Below are 23077 nucleotides of genomic sequence, written 5' to 3' on the forward strand. Positions count from 1 at the left end.
AAATTTGAGAACAAGGGTTAGAATATAACTGCATGTAGCTGTAGAGTCACCATCAATCTTACTGGGGAGCCCTTAGCAGCTGGGCCTGGAGCTGTGATGTCATCATCTACATGGCGGTGATGTCACGATCTACATGGAACTCTGGTGTCATCATCGGCTCTATGACATCACAATGGGAGTAAAGTGTATAGAATGCCTGAGCGCAGAGCCGGGGCTGTCTTTTGTGTGACTCTTTATTGGATACACAAAGCTAAAGGAATAAAAGGAGAAAGAAGGAGAAAGAAAGCGACGCCATCATGAGGATTCATGGACGTCCCCGTTATGGCCAGCGGCTGCTGGTCAAGGCTCTCTCTTCCTGCAAGTCAATTGGCTTTAGCCTTCTGACCAGATTCAGGAAATCCCATCGCAATTGGAGAACACTGCTGAAGGATTCCTTCCTGGCCACGAAATCTGCCACCATTACAGCAGTCAGGCGCTTCAGGTCAGTTGCTATAACCAGACGTAAAGACCACGTCATCAGCCAAGACAGCGGTGAGAAGAGCCCAACCTACATAGTAGGTGATACTGAATCCACTGCCAGCATTGCAGAAAGTGGAGAGGATCTTGCCGATCCAGAATGTGCACAAGGTGCACACGAGGGGCTGCTACAAACAAGACCCCGGGACAATCTAAAAAGAAAAGCACCAACCTCTGAGGACAGTCAGCCCGAGATGCTGCCACCGGCCAAGAGAGCTGCTACAGAAAACCTTTCTGATCTACTGAGAGAGGTAACCCCGGAGATGGAGACCCCACAAGTGGAGATGCCCGATATCAGGAAACAGGAGGACATCCTGTCTCCAGAGCAGTTAACCATCCTGCTGAGCAAAGGGGAGGAAGGCTTCCTGGATGATGAGATCGTCATGATGGCCCAGGACCTGCTGCAGAGTCAGTTTGAGGGTTTTGATGGCCTGCAGCCCCCCTGCGCTCTTCTAGTCCCAGGGTACAGTGTACTGAAGAATGCTGTACAAATCCACTATGATGAGGAGAGGGTGCACTGGCTGACCACCTGCTACAAAAATGGCCAAATCTTTGTGGCCGACAGCATCAACTCTGGAAATCTGACTCCGTCCATCTGTGAGCAGATTATCAACCTGTACAGTGAAGTGGTCGAAGAGCCCCTGAAACATCTGATATTTATCGATGTGGATCAGCAGAGGAACAGTTATGACTGTGGCTTATTCGCCATAGCGTTTGCCTACGAGCTTATAGCAGATGGCGGTGAACCCAGAGCAGAGTTCCGGCATCGGTTGATGAGGACTCATCTGATATCCTGCCTGCAGACCGGCAAGATCAGCGCATTTCCCAAAAAGGTCAGGAAGTGACTCCATGCCTATAAACGGCATGTAGAGTCAATGACGGTCCACAAGATCGCCCTGACCTTCAACCGGACACGACCCGGGACCACAGACCAGCCTGCACCAGTAAGTAACCATGGACTTTCCATAATACCCTCAATATAGTGAATGTATAAATATGATGGGGGGAGCGCTGCCATTATTGGAGCTGTTTATCAGTAAAGCTTAGCTCCAGCCCCTATAAAGATGTATTAAGAGATTAATTATAGTGGGATTATAAGGCGTTTTCTGTTATTTTGTACACAGAGGTGTGAACCAGAACAAGAATGACCCCCGCAGCTATAACAAGTGTCGGTGTTTCTGTCATCACCATGGACCAAATATAATCCAGGTAAGAGGAGTGCACTAAGCAGCAGTGACTGGGAGTAAATCGTGTGAACGTCTCTGATATTAAATATTCGGCTGCTCCATGATCAGTTCTGTTCCCTCTTTCTACAGATCACTATAAGCGACCTGGGGTCCCACTAAGAAGACGGGATACGGCTATAAGAAGTCAATGATGTGGCGGCCGCCATGTCAGGAGCAGAGGAGCCGCACTTCAGGACGAGGCAGATTCCGGGCTCGGTCTCTGTTCTCATTACTTTCTGCAGTCAGATGTAATCACTGAATAAGTGAATCTTCTGCTGCATCAACCCCGATCTATAGCACAAGCTGCCATCATCCAGCACCGCCCAAGGGAAGGGCAGTCCATCAGACATGGTTCCCTAGAGGTTTCCTCCACCGGGGGTTTTTCCTCTCCTGAGTTCTGACGGACGACTCTCCGTGAGCCCATCATCATCAGGGCCACATGACTATTGCCCCACACGACTGGTGGGAAATTCTACATTTGATATCTTGTATGAAGCCAATAAAGAATTCAATTAATATCTAGCAGCCGTGTATCTGAATTTATTATGTTTCGTCTACTATGTATAGTACAGAATTTGGTGAACTCCAGGGGGAATATACAGGGGTGCAGTATTGTAATAGTGTTATAATACTCTCATTTACAGGTGCTTCTCACAAAATTAGAATATCATCAAAAAGTTAATTTATTTCAGTTCTTAAATACAAAAAGTGAAACTCATATAGAGTCATTACAGAGTGATCTATTTCAAGTGTTTATTCCTGTTAATATTGATGATTATGGCTTACATCCAATGAAAACACAAAAGTCATTATCTCAGTAAATTAGAATAATTAACAAAAAACACCTGCAAAGGCTTCCAAAGCATTTAAAAAGGAACCTTATTCGGTTTCATTAGGCTCCACAATCATGGGGAAGACTGCTGGCTTGACAGATGTCCAGAAGGCAGTCATCTGCGCCTAAACCACATTTAGCATCCACACGTTTGGCATTTCTGTAGCGATGACAGCCTGCCTAAACTACAGGTGTGTGTCTCCAGAAGCATGGGCTGGACACAATGTACTGGTCACTACAATGTATTGTGGGCTACAACGTACTGGTCACTACAATGCAGATTTGCAATTTTCACTCAGCAACATCCACTGCTGCTTGTTTCTGGAAAACTCACTACACTTGCAGATAAATTCCCAAAGGGGTATAATTTCTAAAATGGTGTCACTTGTGGGGGGGGGTGGGTTCCACTGTTTAGGCACATCAGGAGCTCTCCAAACCCAACATGGCGTCGGCTAATGATCCAGATAATTTTGCATTTAAAAAGTCAAATGGCACTCCTTCTCTACCGAGCCTTGCCGTGTGCCCAAACAGTAGTTTTCATCCACATATGGGTATTGGCATACTCAGGAGAAATTGCACAATACATTTTACAGTGCATTTTCTCCTGTTACCATTGTGAAAATGCAACATTTGGGGCTAAAAGAACATTTTTGTGGGAAAAATTTAACTTTTTATTTTCACGGCTCTACATTATAAACTTCTGTGAAGCACCTGGGAGTACAAGGTGCATCCCGCACAGCTAACACTCCTTGGGGGATCTAGTTTCCAAAACAGCATCACTTGTGGAAGGTTTCCACTGTTTACGCACATCGGGGATCTCCAAAAGCGACATGGCGGCAGCTCTCGATTCCAGCCATTTTTGTGTTTGAAAAGTCAAACTGCGCTCCTTCCCTCCCGAGCCCTGCCGTGCGCCCAAACAGTGGTTTTCTTCCACAAATGGGGTAGCGGTGTACTGAGGAGAAATTGCGCAACACAATTTGGGGTTCATTTTCTCCTGTAACCCTAGTGAAAATAAAAAAATTGAGGGCTAAAGTAAAATTTTTGTGAAAAAAAAAAAAGTAAAATGTTCATTTTTTCCTTCCACGTTCCATTAATTCCTGTGAAGCACCTGAAGGGTTAATAAACTTCTTGAATGTGGTTTTAAGCACCTTGAGGGGTGCAGTTTTTAGAACGATGTCACTTTTGGGTATTTTCTGTCATATAGGCCCCCCAAAGTCACTTCAAATGTGATGTGTTCCCTAAAAAAAAAAAAATGGTTTTGTAAATTTTGTTGGAAAAATGAGAAATTACTGGTCAATTTTTAATCCTTATTAGTGTTGAGCGATACCTTCCGATATCAGGAAATATCGTATCGGATTGGATCGGGCCGATACCCAAAAAGTATCGGATATCGCCGATTCCGATACCGGAAACCAATGCAAGTCAATGGGACACAAATATCGGAATGAAAATAAACCGTTTCTTTCCTTGTAGGTTAATTCTACATGAAGTAAAACAACTAAGAATAATGTAGAATGACATGAAAAGCCGGCAATTCATCAGCGGCATTCACCGGTACCCGACAATTTACAACAGAAAGAATAGAGCTTCACACATAGATTAGATAGATAGAAACATGTCAGTCACATATATATGAAGTACAGTGACAGTGTTGCTTACTGTACTTGTCATTTAGTGTAAAGGATTTATTAAAAAAAATATTAGTGTTTTCGTGCACCGTCTCTTTAAAAAAGCCGGCCGGCAATTCAGCATCTGTACCCGACAATTTATAACAGACAGAATAGAGCTTCACACATAGATTAGATAGATAGAAACATGTCAGTCACATATATATGAAGTACAGTGACAGTGTTGATTACTGTACTTGTCATTTAGTGTTAAAATAAAGGATTTATTTAAAAAAAAAATTGGCGTGGGGTTCCCCTTAATTTTAGGCTCTAGCGGAGGTTAAGCAGACAGCTGGGGCAAATGTTTGAAGCCTGGGAAGGGGGTAATACCCACGGAGCTTCCCAGGCTACTAATATCAGCCCCCAGCTGAATACCTAGCCTTTACTAGCTATTAAAATGGGGGACCCCCCCAAAAAAATGACGTGGGGTCCCCCCTAATTTAATAGCTAGCACAGGCTAGGCAGACAGCTGGGGGCTGATATTAATAGCCCAGGAAGGGTGCCATGAATATTGGCCCCCTCCCAGGCTAGAAACACCAGCCGTCAGCCGCCCCAGAAATGGCGCATCCATAGGATGCGCCAATTCTGGCACTTAGCCTCGCTCTTCCACGCTGCCCTGGTGCGGTGGCAGGGGGTAATAGGGTTGGGGTTGATGTCAGCTTATAATGCCAGCTGACATCAAGCCCAGGTTAGTAATGGAGAGGCGTCTATAAGACACCCCCATTACTAACCCCATAGTCAAAGTTAAAAGAAAACACAAACACCCAGAGTAAAGTCCTTTAATTGAAATAAAGACACAATTCTTTATTGTTCTAAATTAAACCATACTTACCATCACGCCCATTCCAGCTGAAGCCAACGATCTCCTGCAATAAAAGAAAAATAATAAAGCAACCTCATCCTTACCTTTCGATGGTTCCCAGGACAGCTCCAGCTCTGCTACATCGAGATGACAGGCTGGACCGCAGCAGAAAGCTGCCATCCAGCCTGTCATCCCGCAGACACTGAGAAGCGCAGGCATGCTTGCGCTCCTCAGTGTCTCTCTGTGACGTCATCCAGATGAGCCGAGTTCATGTCCAATGAACTCAGCTCACCTCATGCACGTCACTGACAGCGTGGGAAAATTCTCCTGCACTCAGCGCTTCAGCGTGAGAATTCTCCCACGCTGTCAGTGACATACATGAGGTGAGGTCATGTCCAATGAACTCAGCTCACCTCATGCACGTCACTGACAGCGTGGGAAAATTCTCACGCTGAAGTGCTGAGTGCAGGAGAATTTTCCCACGCTGTCAGTGACGTACATGAAGTGAGCGGAGTTCATTGGACATGACCTCGGCTCATCTGGATGCCGTCACAGCCAGACACTGAGGAGTGGAAGTATGCCTGCGCTTCTCAGTGTCTGCGGGATGACAGGATGGATGGCAGCGTTCTGCTGCGGTCCAGCCTGTCATCTCGATGTAGCAGAGCTGAAGCTGTCGTGGGAGCCATGGAAAGGTAAGGATGAGGTTGCTTTATTATTTTACTTTTATTGCAGGAGATCGTTGGCTTCAGCTGGAATGGGCGTGGTGGTAAGTATGGTTTAATTTAGAACAATAAAGAATTGTGTGTTTATTTCAATTAAAGGACTTTTTTCTGGGTGTTGTGTTTTTTTAAATACTTTACTAGAAATTCATGGTGGTCATGTCTAATATTGGCGTGACCCCATGAATTTTGGGCTTAGGGCCAGCTGATAATGCCAAGCTGGCCTTAACCCCTTTATTACCCAGTGAGCCACCGCACCAGGGCCCTGGATGAGTTGGGTACAGCGCCAGAAGATGGCGCTTCTATGAACGCGCCATTTTCTGGGGCGGCTGCGGACTGCAATTTGCAGCGGGGGTGGCCCAGAAAGCTTGGGTCTCCCTGCGCTGCGGATTCCAGCCCCCAGCTGCCTAGTTGTATCTGGCTGGGCACAAAAATAGGGCGAAGCCCCACGCATTTTTTTTTAAAATTATTTCATGAAATTCATGGAATAATTAAGAAAAAAAGGGCTTCCCTATATTGTTGTGTCCAACCAGGTACAAATAGGCAGCTGGTGGTTGGGGGCAGCCCATTCCTGCCTGCTGTACCTGGCTGGACACAAATATAGTGCGAAGCCCCACGTCAATTTTTTTTTAATTATTTCATGAAATAATTTTTTTAAAAAAGGGCTTCCCTATATTGTTGTGTCCGGCCAGGTACAAATAGGCAGCTGGTGGTTGGGGGCAGCCTGTTCCTGCCTGCTGTACCTGGCTGGACACAAATATAGGGCGAAGCCCCACGTCAATTTTTTTTAAAATAAGTCCTTTATTTTAACACTAAATGACATTTGAGGAGTTAATAAAGATGCAGTCCCTAAATTATTATTTATTTTTTAATTAATTTTTCCCAAAACTTTTGACGTGGGCTTCGCCATATTTTTGTATGCCAGCCAGGTACAGCATCCAGCTTCTATGAACGCGCCATTTTCCGGGGTGGCTGCGCACTGCAATTTTCAGCGGGGGGAGGGGGGGGGGCAGAAAGCTTGGGCCTCCCTGCGCTGCAGATTCCATCCCCCAGCTGCCTAGTTGTACCTGGCTGGACACAAAAATAGGGAGAAGCTTCACGTATTTTTTTTTTTTAATTATTTCATGAAATTCATGAAATAATTAAGAAAAAAAGGGCTTCCCTATATTGTTGTGTCCGGCCAGGTACAAATAGGCAGCTGGTGGTTGGGGGCAGCCCGTTCCTGCCTGCTGTACCTGGCTGGACACAAATATAGTGCGAAGCCCCACGTCAATTTTTTTTAAATCATTTCAGGAAATTCATGAAATAATTTAAAAAAATTGATGTGGGGCTTCGCCCTATATTTGTGTCCAGTCAGGTACAGCAGGCAGGAACGGGCTGCCCCCAACCACCAGCAGCCTATTTGTACCTAGCCGGACACAACAATATAGGGAAGCCCTTTTTTTCTGAATTATTCCATGAATTTCATGAATTTAAAAAAAAAAAAACGTGGAGCTTCGCCCTATTTTTGTGTCCAGCCATGTACAACTAGGCAGCTGGGGGCTGGAATCTGCAGCGCAGGGAGGCCCAAGCTTTCTGGGCCCCACCCGCTGCAAATTGCAGTCCGCAGCCGCCCCGGAAAATGGCGCGTTCATAGAAGCGCCATCTTCTGGCGCTGTACCCAACTCATCCAGGGCCCTGATGCGGTGGCTCACTGGGTAATAAAGGGGTTAAGGCCAGCTTGGCATTATCAGCTGGCCCTAAGCCCGAAATTCATGGGGTCACGCCAATATTAGACATGACCACCATGAATTTCTAGTAAAGTATTTAAAAAAAACACAAACACCCAGAAAAAAGTCCTTTAATTGAAATAAACACACAATTCTTTATTGTTCTAAATTAAACCATACTTACCATCACGCCCATTCCAGCTGAAGCCAACGATCTCCTGCAATAAAAGAAAAATAATAAAGCAACCTCATCCTTACCTTTCCATGGCTCCCACGACGGCTCCAGCTCTGCTACATCGAGATGACAGGCTGGACCGCAGCAGAACGCTGCCATCCAGCCTGTCATCCCGCAGACACTGAGAAGCGCAGGCATACTTCCACTCCTCAGTGTCTGGCTGTGACGGCATCCAGATGAGCCGACAATGAACTCGGCTCACCTCATGTACGTCACTGACAGCGTGGGAGAATTCTCCTGCACTCAGCGCTTCAGCGTGAGAATTTTCCCACGCTGTCAGTGACGTGCATGAGGTGAGGTCATGTCCCATGAACTCGGCGCACCTCATGCACGTCACTGACAGCGTGGGAGAATTCTCACGCTGAAGCGCTGAGTGCAGGAGAATTTTCCCACGCTGTCAGTGACGTGCATGAGGTGAGCTGAGTTCATTGGACATGACCTCGGCTCATCTGGATGACGTCACAGAAAGACACTGAGGAGCGCAAGCATGCCTGCGCTTCTCAGTGTCCGCGGGATGACAGGCTGGATGGCAGCGTTCTGCTGCGGTCCAGCCTGTCATCTCGATGTAGCAGAGCTGAAGCTGTCCTGGGAACCATGGAAAGGTAAGGATGAGGTTGCTTTATTATTTTACTTTTATTGCAGGAGATCGTTGGCTTCAGCTGGAATGGGTGTGGCGGTAAGTATGGTTTAATTTAGAACAATAAAGAATTGTGTCTTTATTTCAATTAAAGGACTTTTTTCTGGGTGTTTGTGTTTTTTTTAAATACTTTACTAGAAATTCATGGCGGTCATGTCTAATATTGGCGTGACCCCATGAATTTCGGGCTTAGGGCCAGCTGATAATGCCAAGCTGGCCTTAACCCCTTTATTACCCAGTGAGCCACCGCACCAGGGCCCTGGATGAGTTGGGTACAGCGCCAGAAGATGGCGCTTCTATGAACGCGCCATTTTCCGGGGCGGCTGCGGACTGCAATTTGCAGCGGGTGGGACCCAGAAAGCTTGGGTCTCCCTGCGCTGCAGATTCCAGCCCCCAGCTGCCTAGTTGTACCTGGCTGGACACAAAAATAGGGCGAAGCGCCACACATTTTTTTTTTTAATTATTTCATGAAATTCATGGAATAATTAAGAAAAAAAGGGCTTCCCTATATTGTTGTGTCCGGCTAGGTACAAATAGGCAGCTGGTGGTTGGGGGCAGCCCGTTCCTGCCTGCTGTACCTGGCTGGACACAATTATAGGGCGAAGCCCCACATAATTTTTTTTTAATTATTTCATGAATTTCCTGAAATAATTAAAAAAAAATTGACGTGGGGCTTCACACTATATTTGTGTCCAGCCAGGTACAGCAGGCAGGAACGGGCTGCCCCCAACCACCAGCTGCCTATTTGTACCTGGCCGGACACAACAATATAGGGAAGCCCTTTTTTTCTTAATTATTCCATGAATTTCATGAAATAATTAAAAAAAAAAAAAACGTGGAGCTTCTCCCTATTTTTGTGTCCAGCCAGGTACAACTAGGCAGCTGGGGGATGGAATCTGCAGCGCAGGGAGGCCCAAGCTTTTTGCCCTCCCCCCCCCCCCGCTGAAAATTGCAGTCCGCGGCCGCCCCGGAAAATGGCGCGTTCATAGAAGCTGGATGCTGTACCTGGCTGGCATACAAAAATATGGCGAAGCCCACGTCAAAAGTTTTGGGAAAAATTTATTAAAAAATAAATAATAATTTAGGGACTGCATCTTTATTAAGTCCTCAAATGTCATTTAGTGTTAAAATAAAGGATTTATTTAAAAAAAAAATGGCGTGGGATCCCCCATAATTTTAGTCTCTAGCGGAGGTTAAGCAGATGGCTGGGGCAGATGTTTGAAGCCTGGGAAGGGGGTAAAACCCACGGAGCTTCCCAGGCTACTAATATCAGCCCCCAGCTGAATACCTAGCCTTTACTAGCTATTAAAATGGGGGACCCCCCAAAAAAAAATGACGTGGGGTCCCCTCTATTTTAATAGCTAGCAAAGGCTAGGCAGACAGCTGGGGGCTGATATTAATAGCTCAGGAAGGGTGCCATGAATATTGGCCCCCTCCCAGGCTAGAAACACCAGCCGTCAGCCGCCCCAGAAATGGCGCATCCATAGGATGCGCCAATTCTGGCACTTAGCCTCGCTCTTCCACGCTGCCCTGGTGCGGTGGCAGGGGGTAATAGTGGTGGGGTTCATGTCAGCGCCAGCTGCCATGAAGCCCAGGTTAGTAATGATGGCCGTCTATATGACACCCCCATTACTAACCTACAAAGTGTTAAAAAGAAAAAACACACTACACCCAGAAAAAAATAATTTATTTGAAATAAAACACCATTTTATTTAATTCTTAGTTTACTAAAAAAAAAATAGTTACCTGTCCACGTTCCTGCGCTGATCTCCCATGCACAGCTGTCACATCTGGAGATGGTGACAGCTGTGCATGGCTGCTGTAAGCTCACGCTGCCGGGAACACGTCCGCTCCCGGCAGCGGGAGCCACTGACTGAGGTCACCGGAGTGCATTCAGGCAGCGCAGCTCCGGAGACCTCCTTTACGGCAGTGCTGTACCGTGGGAATTTCTCACGATACAGCAGTGCCGTAAAGGAGCTAACCGGAGCAGCGCTGCCTGAACTCCGGTGAACCCTTACGGCCCCGTCATTCTAGCGGCGGCAGCGGTTCAGAGCGGTCACATTCTATGTGGCTGCTCTGAACTGGAGATCTTCGTGGGACACTCGTGGACTACTACGGAGGGGTAAGGATAAGGTTGTGGTTTATTATTTTATATTTTATTACAGGAGATCGATGGCTTCGGGGAATTAGGTGTCTAGGTGAGTATAGGTGTAGTTTTTTATTTTTTACTTTATTTTAGGTGGCGATCGGCGGGGACAGGTAATGTATGAACTAATTTCTTTTAGGTAACCACTGGCCACCAATGACATGTATTTAACATTTATTGGGGACACAGTAGGGCAATTTAAATAGCAGGATCAGGCTGATGGGAACTACTGCTCCCATCGAGCTGATCCTGCTGGCAGGAGTGGACGGGGGACAGACATAGGCCGATGGGAGTAGTAGTGTCACATCGGCCTATGTCTGCCCGCACACACACCCGCACACACACCCGCACACACACACCCCGCACACACACCCGCACACACACCCCGCACACACTAATCATGACGGGTCCGGGAGGTGAGGCTGACCTGTGCGGCCGTGGGAAAGTTGATGTGAGTTCATGCAGTCAAGCATGAACTCACATGAACCCTCTGAGGGCACCGCGGCTACTTCAAATGAACAGCTGATCGGCATCACCTGATACCTCAGCTGTTCATTTGAAATAACCGGCGGGAAAGCGCAGCACAGAACGGGAAAGCCGGCGGTGAAGTCTTTTCACTGCCGGCTTCCCCGCCCGGGTCCTTCGCTCCTTGGTGCTGCGCTCCCCGCCCGGTCCTAATTTACGATCGGGATGGGAGGTGGCGAGGGGAGCGGAGGATCGGGGTGGGAGGCTGCGGGGAAGCAGTATGGGGCTGCGTGATTGTTTAAAAGCCGGCGGCTTTTTACCGCGCGCCGGCTTTTAAACAATCAGGAGAATTCTCCCCCGCTGGGATGGCATTCTGATGACAAGCTGGATCGCAGCTGAGCGCTGCCATCCAGCTTGTCATCCTTCAGAGACACTGCAGAGCGCAGGCATTATGGGAACTTCCGATTCCGGTATTCGATATTATAAAAGTATCGGAATTCCGATACAGTGAATATCGGCCGATACCCGATATTTCAGTATCGGAATGCTCAACACTAATCCTTATAACTTCCTAACAAAAATAAAATTATGTTTCCAAAATGATGCAGATGTAAAGTAGACATGTGGGAAATGTTATTAACTATTTTGTGTGACATCTCTCTGATTTAAGGTCATAAGAATTAAAACTTTGAAAATTGCAAAATTTTCACCAAATTTCCGTTTTTTTCACATATAAATGCAAGTCATATTGAACAACTTTTATCACTATCATGAAGTACAATATGTCAGGAAAAAACAGTCTCAGAATCAGGGGGATCCGTGGAAGCGTTCCAGAGTTATTACCTCAGAGGGACACTGGGCAGAAGTGTAAAATTTGGCCGGGTCATGAAGGTGAAAACAGGTTTGGAGGGTGAAGGCGTTAGCACTTCTCTTTCTGAAAGCATTCTTTACTCTACAGCATTTATTCCAACTAAAACTTTTGCCCTGTGCCGTAGATAAAAATATTTTTATTTATATACACAAACCTACATATTGAGGCAACTAAAGATGGCACCCCACCACCTTACTACTAGATCTAACCTATAATATAAGGGACAATAAAAGGGTTCGTCCATCTCAGATATTTAAAGAGATTTCTAGCTTTGGAAAACTCCTGTTCCCCCTCTGCAATTTTTTTTTGTTAAAGAAACTGTGCTTTACTCATTCTCACTGGGTCCGGTACTGAGTCTCCGCTGCGCCTTTTAGTGTGTCATTATCAGTAGTGCTGCCATCACAGCCAGTAGCGGCACAATACGCTCAGGGCCAAGCACTATTGACGTGACGTCAGAGCTGCAGGCAATAACAGACACCTGGAGCAGCGGCGGAGACTCAGTGCTGGACCTGGGGCTGGCGAGTAAAGCGCTTTTTTTTTTTTAAACAAACTGCAGCCAAAAGAAAAGGGAGTTTCCAAAACTGGAAAACCCCTTTAAGGTATATCCATAGAATATCCCATTGGGAGAACACCTTTTAAAGGGCTTATTCAAAGAACTTCAGCATTGCTTACCAACGCCCTGGAAGTGAGCGGTGCTGCTGACGTTATGACCCGTGTGTTCAGATATTGGGCACATGTCCTATTCTAACGAACTGGACGGGTGCACGATACCTGCCCATCATGCTAGCGTCTCGGTAGGTCTGCGGATCGCAACGTCATCAGCACCGCTAATATCCGATGTGGAAGTGAACGGCTCTGGACAAGCCCTTTAAGTGAAAGAAGAATACAACTTACCTTTGCCTGTGGGAGAGGTTGGGGTTCTTCTGGCTCAAAAAATAGATTCTCTTTAAAAAACTGTCCGTCCTGCAAGAATGGAGACAGCGGATATAATACAGGACAGGAAAGGTGACTGGTATGATGGAAGGCTCACAGGGGGAAAGTTATAAAGCTGGGGTACACGGGGTAGCGCACCATGCAGCAGATTGAACTATCCTTTTAAAGGCAAAGATACAGCCTATTGCCAAGATCCTACCGCAATATGTAGTAGATCTAATAGTAATATTCGAAAATACCTCCAATTAGAAAACAGTATAGTTCTTCTGATTCACTATGTCACTTACCCTATGTGCAGGGCATTGTAGTAGCTTAGGTATCTATGGTCATGACCACTCATAGCGACAGTTGTTAGTGGTCGTAATCATGGATACCTAAACTACTACAATGCAGTGCACATGGGGTAAGCGACATAGCTAATCAGAAGAACAATACTACAATTTTAATTGGAGGTATTTGCTAATATTATTATTACACCTACTACATAGTGGGATAGGATCTTGGAGATGGGAATACCCCTTTTTTTCGGATACAGTTGATGCTTTACAGTCTTCCTAGGTGTATACTTATTAGGAGAAAGATTAGAACCGAAAAATAGGTTACCATACACATATATAAAGGAGATAACAAGTATCTCCATATTAGAACCTATTCAGAGGACTATGTATCTAGGGCCATTCGTATAAATAACATATATCCCGAAGTGCCTAAGCAAGAAGAAATACGAATATACGGCCAAAAAATATAATAAAAAATATCTTTATTGGAAAAATATATATATAGATAAATAATCACAACATCATTATAGGTTATGGTGGCACGACATATGTCAAAAGACATTACACAGAGATAAATAAAACATACTTAAAAACAACCACCAGGTGTCACCACAGAATACAGATATCGCATGCCTCATATATCATTATGGACTATAGCCATATCAATTAGGGTAATCATATCTGGAAACTGATGAATGGCTACCATAGTTATCACTAACACAACCACCTAAAGATATACACCTTCATTATATATATATAAATTATAAGAAAATAACAAAAGAAGGAAATGACACATCAGAGATATGATTCACCTTTGTATTGGGATCGAGACTGCACGCTGTGTGGCTCCCCGACGCGCGTTTCGGCGCTCCTGCCTTTGTCTTTATTTATCTCTGTGTAATGTCTTTTGACATATGTCGTGCCACCATAACCTATAATGATGTTGTGATTATTTATCTATATATATATTTTTCCAATAAAGATATTTTTTATTATATTTTTTGGCCGTATATTCGTATTTCTTCTTGCTTAGGCACTTCGGGATCTAGGTGTATACTTACTAGTTTTTCAATGGTGGGAAAATAAGTTACCAATCTGTGCAACACAAAAAAAGAAAAAGAAAAAGCATTGAATCGGTGATTTGCATTTGTATAATAATGTAATAGCAGAGAGGTGCGGGCACCTGTAGCAGGCGGAGAAGCTTTCCACCGCCCCGTGCAGAGGGTTTCCCTCCAGCCACAGCTCTCTCAGCTCCAGGTTGTGGATCAGATCCAGCTCTTCAACTCTGCAAAGCTAAAAAAGAACATGTTCCCGTCACCAGCTACCACCAGAAAACACAGAGATTTGTTTGTTTCTCGCCTTCTTCCAAGAGCCACAAACCATTTTATTGTTCCGTCTATATGGCCTGGGTTTTTTTTTCCTAGGATGAGTATGGGCTTTCTATTCCTCCATTTTTGGGACTTGTAACTTTTTCGGTTGCTGGGGCTGGGTGAGGGTCTTTTTGTATTTTTATTCATACCATTTTGATCGATTGTTTTTTATTCCATTTTTGAGAAGTGCAGCGATCGAAAATTCAATTATTTTGATTTTTTTATACGGTTTACAATTTGGGTTCTTTATATTTTCATAGGATGGAGTTTTACGGATTCGATATACCAAATTTTTCTTTTTATTTATTTTTTTTAATTTTTTAGTTTTTAATTGGGAAAAGCGAGACAAATGACAATTATGGGTTTTAGTTTATTTATTCATTTTTAAATAAATTTTTACTTATTTTTGCCCTGGACTCTGCGACTGTTTGATCGCTTGTACTATACTGGGAACACAGATGTACAGAGATGGCAGGACGGGGGTCTTCAGGAGGCCACTGACTGCCACTGTTACCCACCGGTACCCCACGATCGATGGCATATACGGGGTAATCGGAAAAGACGTCACGACGGCAGCAGACCCGATCCCTGCGCAAGGAGGCGACGTACCTCGTTATAGGAGAGGTTCAGACTCTGCAGGTGCCGGGTCAGGTAGAAGAGATGAGCAAAACCAGTCAGCTTGGAGAGACGACGACAACTCAGGTCCAAAGACTGAAGCTACAAAAATATATATAGAGAATTTCACAAGCAGCCTATGGACAGGGGGGCGCTGGTTCTTACCCCATGTATCATTAGCCCAAGAGTGACAAAAAAGATTGTGGGGGTCCCAGCGGGGTCCCCAAGGATCTCCAGTGGCATAGCCTAGTGTGGATCTGCTCAGGTCACAGATGGGGCTGTAATTAATAGTATTTATTATTACCTGGGGGTAACACTCCGAGATGATCTGCAGGACGACCTCTGCGGCTGCAGAGTGGGTCAGCGAAAGCACAATGTTGTCAGAAAGCAAATCTAAGGAAAGCAAATAACATTAGTGAGGAAGGGGCACGGCGCAGGCAGAGGAGAGAAGGCGAGGGGGCGCGGGCGGAGGAGAGAAGGCGAGGGGGCGCCGGCGGAGGAGAGAAGGCGAGGGGGCGCCGGCAGAGGAGAGAAGGCGAGGGGGCGCCGGCAGAGGAGAGAAGGCGAGGGGGCGCCGGCAGAGGAGAGGAGGCGAGGGGGCGCCGGCAGAGGAGAGGAGGCGAGGGGGCGCCGGCAGAGGAGAGGAGGCGAGGGGGCGCCGGCAGAGGAGAGAAGGCGAGGGGGCGCCGGCAGAGGAGAGAAGGCGAGGGGGCACCGGCAGAGGAGAGAAGGAGAGGGGGCGCCGGCAGAGGAGAGAAGGCGAGGGGGGCGCCGGCAGAGAAGGCGAGGGGGCGCCGGCAGAGGAGAGAAGGCGAGGGGGCGCCGGCAGAGGAGAGAAGGCGAGGGGGCACCGGCAGAGGAGAGAAGGCGAGGGGGCGCCGGCAGAGGAGAGAAGGCGAGGGGGCGCCGGCAGAGGAGAGAAGGCGAGGGGGCGCCGGCAGAGGAGAGAAGGCGAGGGGGCGCCGGCAGAGGAGAGAAGGCGAGGGGGCGCCGGCAGAGGAGAGAAGGCGAGGGGGCGCCGGCAGAGGAGAGAAGGCGGCGGGGCGCCGGCAGGAGAGAAGGCGGCGGGGCGCCGGCAGAGGAGAGAAGGCGGCGGGGCGCGGGCAGAGGAGAGAAGGCGGCGGGGCGCGGGCAGAGAGAAGGCGACGGGGCACGGGCAGAGGAGAGAAGGCGATGGGGCGCGGGCAGAGGAGAGAAGGCGACGGGGCCGTGAGCAAAAAGCAAAGCAGGATGCCAATATTTATTTGTATAAGTATACAAAATGCCGTCATATAGTGCCCACACATTACCGCTATACAGTACCTACAACATACATCATATAGTGCCCACACATTACCGCTATACAGTACCTACAACACACATCATATAGCGCCCACACATTACCGCTATACAGCGCCTACAACACACATCATATAGTGCCCACACATTACCGCTATACAGTACCTACAACATACATCATATAGTGCCCACACATTACCGCTATACAGTACCTACAACACACATCATATAGCGCCCACACATTACCGCTATACAGCGCCTACAACACACATCATATAGTGCCCACACATTACCGCTATACAGTACCTACAACACACATCATATAGCGTCCACACATTACCTCTATACAGTACCTACAACACACATCATATAGCGCCCACACATTACCGCTATACAGTACCTACAACACACATCATATAGTGCCCACACATTACCGCTATACAGCACCTACAACATGCATCATATAGTGCCCACACATTACCGCTATACAGCACCTACAACACACATCATATAGCGCCCACACAAGTTCTCAGTGTGGATTGTCACTGCTAATTTCACTTAATGGTTTGCAAAGAGTGAAATCTGTGGCCAAATCTGCAGTTAAGTTTTGCACAGATTTTGGTGCAGATTTTCTGTCCCATTTACAGAGGCTTTATGACAGTTATTGCTTCAGTTATAAACTGTGGACACAGCTCAGGTGTGAACAGAGGGCAATGTGATGAGAGCTGATGGGCGGTGATGTCCTTCCTGTCCTGCAGCCAGATATTATCCACCTCTGATTGGTAGAATTAGAAGCCCCCCTCATTCCTTTCCTCTGCTGAATGCGGCCCTTGTCCCCCTCATTACCGCGCTCGTCCCCCTCATTACCGCGCTCGTCTCTCCGGCCCGTCCCGCTCCTTCGCTTATTGTGCTGATGACTCCCGCGCTCTGGATTTCTGCCAGCACTAATGTTGTATCTTCTCCATCCCCCTCATCTGCAGGTGGAAGACCCCAGCCAGCCCAACGACGAGGGTCTCACAGCCCCCCACACCGCCGTGTGCGCCCCCCACACCGAGATCGTCCAGTTCCTCGTCCAGTTCGGAGTGAAGGTAAACGCAGCAGACAGCGCCGGCTGCTGCCCCGAATATCGGCTCGCATTAAAGGGGTCGGCAGAAAACCCCCCATCCCTTGTTAGAGGCCTGAGAGCACTTATTAAGCACTACCCCGCCCCCCCGGCCAGCACGTGACTCAGCCCCCGGCCAGATTGCATCAATGGGAGAAAAAGAAAAAAAAATCTTGGCCCAAGAAATAGAAAAGTTGAGCCCCCGAGGGTCTGGGTGATTGAGGACAGACGGTCTAGTTTTTCAGGGGGTTTTCTGTGGCGGTTTCTGTCGTTTTCTCCGCTTGGTGTCGCTGTCAGGACCCCGCTGCACTGCGCCGCCTCCTGCAACAACGTCCAGGTGTGTAAGTTCCTGGTGGAGTCCGGAGCCGCCGTGTGCGCCATGACCTACAGCGACCGCCAGAGGGCGGCAGACAAGTGCGAGGAGATGGAGGAGGCTACAGCCAGTGCTCCCAGCTCCTGTACGCAGTGGCGTACCGCCAATGGCGGCAGACCACGCGACTGCTATGGGGCCCGTGAGCCGGGGGACCCCATAGCAGTCCAGGGGTGGACATACCGCCGCCGGTGCAGCAGCGCCGGGTCTCCACCATGCAGCTGCTCCCTGCACGCGGCGGTCAGGGAGCGATCCCTGCAGCTCCGCTGCTGTCAGGAGGAGAATAGCCGCGGAGCTGGAGGGTTCGTCCTCTGCTTCCTCCCTGACCCAGGCGCGCGCAGCTTGATGACGTCATCATGCAGCGCGCGCCTGGGTCAGGAAGAAAGCTGCCGGCAACCAGGAGGATGCTGCAGGGGAGCGAGCTGAGGTAAGTTGTTGTTTTTTTTTTACTGAAATGCTGGGGAGGGGAGGTGGGGGGAGAGGAATGATGGGACTGGGGAGAGAAATATTGGGGCTGGGGAGAGGAATAATGGGGTTGATGGGGCTGGGGAGAGGAATAATGGGGTTGATGGGGCTGGGGAGAGCAATAATGGGGTTGATGGGGCTGGGGAGAGCAATAATGGGGATGGGAAGAGGAATGATGGGATTGATGGGGCTGGGGAGAGGAATAATGGGATGGTGGGGCTACGGAGAGCAATGATGGGGCTGGGGAGATGAATGATGGGGCTTTGGAGAGCAATGATGGGGATGGTGGGGCTGGGGAGAGGAATAATGGAGTTGATGGGGCTGGGGAGAGGAATAATGGAGATGATGGGGCTAGGGAGAGCAATAATGGGGCTGGGGAGAGGAATGATGGGGCTGGGAAGAGCAATAATGGGGCTGATAGGGCTGGGGAGAGGAATGATGTGGCTGGGAAGAGCAATAATGGGGCTGATAGGGCTGGGGAGAGCAATGATGGGGATGGTAGGGAAGGGGAGAGCAATGACGTGTTGCTGGGAGAGAGCAATGATGGGGGTGCTGGGAGCAAGCAATGATGGGGGTGCTGGGAGAGAGCAATTATGTGGGGCTGGGACAGAATAATGATGGGGGTGCTGAGAGGAAATGATGGGGGTGCTGAGAGGAAATGATGGGGGTGCTGAGAGGAAATGATGGGGGTGCTGGGAGAGAGCATTGATGGGGGTGCTGGGACAGTGCAATGATGGGGGTGCTGGGACAGAGCAATGATGGGGGTGCTGGGACAGAGCAATGATGGGGGTGCTGGGACAGAGCAATGATGGGGGTGCTGGGACAGAGCAATGATGGGGGCTGGGAGAGAGCAATGATGGGGGTGGTGGGACAGAGCAATGATGGGGGTGGTGGGACAGAGCAATGATGCGGGTGCTGAGAGAGAGCAATGATGGGGGTGGTGGGACAGAGCAATGATGCGGGTGCTGGGAGAGCGAATTGATGAGGGTGCTGGGACAGAGCCATGACGGGGGTGCTGGGACAGAGCCATGACGGGGGTGCTGGGACAGAGCAATGACGGGGGTGCTGGGAGAGAGCAATGACGGGGGTGCTGGGAGAGAGCAATTGCGAGGGTGCTGGGACAGAGCAATGATGGGGGTGGTGGGACAGAGCAATGATGCGGGTGCTGAGAGAGAGCAATGATGGGGGTGGTGGGACAGAGCAATGATGCGGGTGCTGGGAGAGCGAATTGATGAGGGTGCTGGGACAGAGCCATGATGGGGGTGCTGGGAGAGAGCAATGACGGGGGTGCTGGGAGAGAGCAATGACGGGGGTGCTGGGAGAGAGCAATGACGGGGGTGCTGGGAGAGAGCAATTGCGAGGGTGCTGGGACAGAGCAATGATGGGGATGCTGGTAGAGCGCAATGATGGGGGTTTCACTTTGCTTGTACTGTAAAGCCTTGTATGTTTTCCGTGTGCACATAGCCTTACAGTTAATTGGGGAGAGTCACAGAGACTGAATAATTTATTTTATTGGCCGGTGCAGATTATAGTTAATGGGGGGCACAGTGCTGCTTATCACTTTATATTTTGATTACTAAGTGGCTAATAGTATATTAATGGGGGGGGGTTACATATCTGTATTCGAGGACGCAGAGCGGGGGAGACACATGTATGCCGACAATATCTGACCTTGTTATTTTTAGGGCTGTACTGGTCATCGTGGCTGGGAGATGTCGACATGAAGGTCTGACCAGATGGAGAAGAAGCAGCAGAAACCGGCTTTGATCAGATGAGATGTCAGCGATAAGTGCCTGGATGTAAATATTATTCTGTGTCTGCACTGTGTGACTTGCAGTGATGATGTTATCTGTAAAATCCCTTAGGCTGCATTCTCACATTTGTGTGAAATGTCCGTGTGCTGCCAGATCTTTTTATCGGATGGTCCACGGACTCGTACAGTTTTATAGATCCATTCACACATCCATGAAAATCACGGATCTGAGAATGAGATCTAAGAGGGCAGAGAATGTCCTGTTCTGATCCGATTTTGAGGATTAGAATAGGACATGCTCAATGCGTCAGTAAAACAGGGCAGCACACCGACACTGCGCACAGATGCAGGAATGTAGCCTTATTATGTATAGCACAGTCCCTTAGTATATAGTGTACTCATTATGTATAGAGCCGTCCCTTATTATGTACCATCCTCTCTAGCGGCTCACAGTTGGGGGATCATACTGTGTTGGGGTCAGCATACTTTACCCTGGGAGTTGAGGTGGGGTACAGTAGGGTCATTATACTGCGCATGTGGAGGAATTCACCATGGGGGTTTCATACTGTGTTTGGGGGGCCCTTTTTTTGCATCACACTTTATGGGGCAATGAAAGAGAGATCTAGGACGTCAGCAGGAGGAAAATTACTATGTAAAGGATAGAAAGTTGTGAGATCTGATCTTTGGTGACCCCGACAATTATTTACATTTTTTTTTTGGGGGGGGGGGGGCCCAATTAGAGCTTCTGCTATGGGGCCCCATGATTCCTATGTACGCCCCTGCCTGTACGGTAAGTACAGACAATCCACCTGGCCACGTACAAGACATCGTTCACACTTACCTGGCATTTTTTACATTTTCTTAAATGCATATATTTTGATTTTATTAAAAATGGGATTTATTAAATTTTTTGCGTCTGACATCTGCGGAATGAGTTAACTGAGAATTCATCAGTGAGCTTGCAGCTTTTTTTTTTAAGCTGTCATTTTACTGAGCCTACATGAAAGCTGAGCAGAACTTTGTGTCAGTGAGAGGAGCTCACTGACAGGTCCTCAGTTGACTCATTCCACAGCCACTTAAAAGGCCTGAAAAAGCCAAACGGTGAAAAAATTTTAATGGAACCAATTTGCAAAAAATATTTGGCTAAAAAATAAATGCATTTAAATACAAAAGAAAGTCCCCAAAGGTGACCATAACATTTAAAGGGGAAATGCCCGCTCAAACCAGATCCCTATGGTTAGAGATTTCCTGGACACAGCCCTGCTCAGAGTGGAAAAACATGGCTGCTCTGGTGCAGAAACAGCGCCACATCTGCTCACAGCCGGTATTGCAGGACCCTGAGCTGTAATACCAAATACAACCCATGGGTCAGGGTGGCGCTGTTTTCCGTAACAATTATTTAAATGTTTTTATTCCCTGACGAAGTAAATGGTGAAGAATAAAAACGCAAGGTATATAAGAAAGCGCCTGCAGTTTATTCCGGCGGGCGGGATGCTGAAGCTTCGATCCCCATGGTGCGAGCCTCCATGTGAGGCCGGTGTGGGGACTCGCCTCCTCTCCTGTCTGGAGGGCGCACATTAGCGGCCGCTGTAGGCGGATTAGGATGAACGGCTGGAATGTGCCGGATTATAGGGCCCCGGCTCTCACCGCTCCGGGCTGAGACAATAATCGTCTGCGCGCTGATTCCATCACTCAGAGGCGAACGCCCAGTAACCCTGTACGGCCGGGTCTGCCAGTCACTATAGCGGCAGGATGGGCCCTGAACACTGTCAGGAGTCAGTCATAGCAGGGGTCCTCCAAGTCACAGCTGCTGCCTACAGGGCACCAGGTCCAAGCCCAGAGGCCGGTAACTGACCTCCTCCCAGCGAGTGAGGCCGCACCCAGCGGAGGCCATACAGGAACAGAAGGGAGGCCATTGTAGAGCAAGTGCCCGGAAATGTGGCATCCAGAGAAGTCACCGCATACAAGCGCCCAGAGCTGAGCCCTCATCTAAGCCCAAAACAGGTTTAAGACGAGGAGGGATTAATGCAGGAGAAAAACAGCGCAAATAATGATGGCAATACCGCCACTCATACCAGTATCATAGCAGTTATATTCTTATACAGGGGCAGTATCATAGCAGTTATATTCTTATACAGGGGCAGTATATAGCAGTTATATTCTTATACAGGGGCAGTATATAGCAGTTATATTCTTATACAGGGGCAGTATTATAGCAGTTATATTCTTATACAAGGGCAGTATTATAGCAGTTATATTCTTATACAGGGGCAGTATTATAGCAGTTATATTCTTATTCAGGGGCAGTATTATAGCAGTTATATTCTTATACAAGGGCAGTATTATAGCAGTTATATTCTTATACAGGGGCAGTATTATAGCAGTTATATTCTTATTCAGGGGCAGTATTATAGCAGTTATATTCTTATACAAGGGCAGTATTATAGCAGTTATATTCTTATACAAGGGCAGTATCATAGCAGTTATATTCTTATACAGGAGCAGTATCATAACAGTTATATTCTTATTCAGGGGCAGTATCATAGCAGTTATATTCTTATTCAGGGGCAGTATTATAGCAGTTATATTCTTATACAAGGGCAGTATTATAGCAGTTATATTCTTATGCAGGGGCAGTATTATAGCAGTTATATTCTCATACAGGGGCAGTATTATAGCAGTTATATTCTTATACAAGGGCAGTATTATAGCAGTTATATTCTTATACAAGGGCAGTATCATAGCAGTTATATTCTTATACAGGAGCAGTATCATAACAGTTATATTCTTATTCAGGGGCAGTATCATAGCAGTTATATTCTTATTCAGGGGCAGTATCATAGCAGTTATATTCTTATACAGGGGCAGTATAATAGCAGTTATATTCTTATACAAGGGCAGTATTATAGCAGTTATATTCTTATGCAGGGGCAGTATTATAGCAGTTATATTCTCATACAGGGGCAGTATTATAGCAGTTATATTCTTATACAGGGGCAGTATTATAGCAGTTATATTCTTATTCAGGGGCAGTATTATAGCAGTTATATTCTTATACAAGGGCAGTATCATAGCAGTTATATTCTTA

General features: G+C 47.5%; 2 long non-coding RNA genes across 2 annotated transcripts in view; one reads left to right on the top strand and one right to left on the bottom strand.

The window, feature by feature from the left end:
* Positions 1–1863, top strand: part of LOC141215244 (uncharacterized) — a 23314-nt gene extending 21451 nt beyond the window's left edge. Inside the window, exons 2-3 of the long non-coding RNA XR_012284335.1 lie at positions 1641–1725; positions 1833–1863. This is a non-coding gene — a long non-coding RNA (uncharacterized lncRNA). The remainder of the gene's footprint in view (positions 1–1640; positions 1726–1832) is intronic.
* LOC141215243 (uncharacterized) overlaps positions 1–15416 on the bottom strand; it is a 24877-nt gene extending 9461 nt beyond the window's left edge. The window contains exons 1-4 of the long non-coding RNA XR_012284334.1: positions 15326–15416; positions 15016–15123; positions 14220–14329; positions 14098–14131 (exon numbers count right to left, since the gene is read on the bottom strand). This is a non-coding gene — a long non-coding RNA (uncharacterized lncRNA). The remainder of the gene's footprint in view (positions 1–14097; positions 14132–14219; positions 14330–15015; positions 15124–15325) is intronic.
* Positions 15417–23077: the final 7661 nt, after the last annotated feature.

This window comes from Phyllobates terribilis, unplaced genomic scaffold (genome assembly GCF_046119375.1).
Source record: "Phyllobates terribilis strain yellow unplaced genomic scaffold, ASM4611937v1 Scaffold_234__1_contigs__length_3078370, whole genome shotgun sequence".
In the NCBI taxonomy this organism is placed as follows: Eukaryota; Metazoa; Chordata; class Amphibia; order Anura; family Dendrobatidae; genus Phyllobates; species Phyllobates terribilis.